Source organism: Odontesthes bonariensis, chromosome 14, assembly GCF_027942865.1.
Source record: "Odontesthes bonariensis isolate fOdoBon6 chromosome 14, fOdoBon6.hap1, whole genome shotgun sequence".
In the NCBI taxonomy this organism is placed as follows: domain Eukaryota; kingdom Metazoa; phylum Chordata; class Actinopteri; order Atheriniformes; family Atherinopsidae; genus Odontesthes; species Odontesthes bonariensis.
Genome location: NC_134519.1, coordinates 13,778,646 through 13,781,037, shown reverse-complemented (window position 1 = coordinate 13,781,037; position 2,392 = coordinate 13,778,646).

Sequence of the window (2,392 nt, the reverse complement as noted above, 5' to 3'; positions counted from 1 at the left end):
ATACCTATAACGAGCGCCCCCTGTGAATCAGGAGGAAGCACTACAGGAGACGCCTTTATTTTATATCTTGCTGGCTGTTTTTACATTATAGAATCAATCAAATATAACATGAACTTTATTAGATCAAAATAATCTACATTACCATGGTGTTTTCTGAATAGACTGTCAAATCAAAAGGGCATAACAGCATCAAATGCAAAGATAGGTGTTTTGTAATGTATTTTTTATCTGATATGCAAACTTTAAGATGGTTGAAGTTCAGTGAATATTTTGAATTGTTTTTCACGTTACACCTCCTACATATACCCCAAAACCAATAGACGTACACATACAGTAGCCATCTTATAGTACTTTCAATAGTGCCATAAAACCGAGTATAAACCTACACAAAACAATGGGCTCTGCGTTTTTACTCATTCGTTCTAATTAAAGTCTGTTTTTATTTTGGTGTATGTTTAGATCTTAGAATGATCAACATGTTGAAATGAAACGATAACTCATGATTTCGGTTGGTGTTTTTATTTTTTTAATGTGTAGCTTCCCCTGCTGGAGAAATGGGTGTTTTACACTCATCGATTTTCTGTGGACATCGTTGCGCTTACCACTCGATGACCACCACAAGCTAGAACCATTTAATTAATTGAGATTTCTTACACATTAAAAATTATATAAGTGGTTATGATTAAATGTGAAATTATGAAATCAAAAAATGTGACGTATCATGTGACGTGATCATAGTGGTTGCCCTTAGATTGATTTATTTTCTAAAGTTGATAGTTTCATTTAAATTATTTAGATCTGCAGTTGCTCATGGCCGTGGATTCTGATGTTGAGCCGGCTCTAATTCCTGTTGGCATCCATTTAACCCAGTGGAGCTGAGATATAAGTAGAAGTGCTGCTGCTTCATTCATCTAAAAATATAACCATCATTAGTATATCAGTGTATCATAATACACAAAGCCACTGGAGTGATTATTGAGTTGGTACAGGCTTAGCATTAAAATAACTTTAAAAGTCCCTGCTCAAGTAGATTAACCCACACAACTTGTGTGTATTGTGACAGCTTTAAGGGATTTGATATGTGAATGGGCAAATCTGCATTTCAGTTTAACAGAGTTTAAAGTACAGAAAAAACTTTATGAAAACATCTTTTCAACACTGGACTCGGACTTCAAACTTAACCCAGTTCAAGTGACCCACTCTGTTCCATTGGCTGGCAATAGGAGGTCAAGACATTGTTGTCTTGGAAGGTGTCAATAACTTCACTGAGTTAAAGAACCAAATCTAACAGATTGCTCCTTTCCTCAAACACTTCCATACACAACATTTGCACCTGGTTGTTGCGCACTTAATGGACGTGTTGATACAGAAGCCTCGGGGATGAGAAGGGCTGGCATGTTTAATTTGGTTGACAAATATGCTTGTCTCGGTGAGTCAGTGCATCACACAGGTGTTACATTGGGTTACTCACATGTGGAGGTGTTGCAACAGCAGACTTTTAGAGTATTAGTTGTACATTATTGTCTCCTGACATGCATTGAGAGCAACTCTTCCAGTGAGTAAAATCTACGCTGCTGCTATCATTCCAAACCCCAACTGTTCAAGTTTGTATTCTTCGTGGTAGTGCTCATATAAACTCTAGTCTGTTGATCTCATAGGTTTGTGATTTATACTTAGCAGGTCTTTGACTGTACTCCCAAGGCGATACTGTGGTGTTTGGGGGAGTTTTTTACCATACAAGGAGAAGAGGAGTTCAGCTTGGTTTCCTGTGGGAGGGTTCTGATTTCTCTCACTCCTCTCCTTATTCACTCTGTCTGTTCGTCTCTGTTGCCTTAACTCCTCTCTTGACTTCTTTTGCTTTTGCTACACCCCCCCCCCCCTTTTTTTTTTTTTCTTCACTGCAAAACCTGAACAAAATTTCACCATATAACTACTCTTCCAGGAAAAAAGACTGTATCTTCTACAGTGCATGCAATTTGAAATCCCAATGTGTGGCCAGCATCCCGACCAAATAAGGTCCACTGTCCCCACTCTTATCATTCAATGCCATGATGTAACCTTGTTTTAACCCTGCGATTTTAAAGCCTCCACTCTAATAAACTTCTGCCAAAAAAGGCCAGAATTTCCTTCTTCTGCTGAGGAGAGCTCCCCTCTTCAACATACAGAATTGGCAGGCTCTTACTTTTGGGGGAAGGAAAGATTTTGGCATCTTGCTTTTCCTTCGGATTAAACTTGATATTTTTCTTCAGGGAGACTTCTGGGAGGTGAAATTGATAACACAGAAACAAAGAAGTTTTAAAGAGTTTGTGTGCTTGTGTATATATATAATACTGTACTTCTTTAGCTATCTGTTGATGTGATTTAAAATCTGTCCTAATAAGAATCTTCAGAC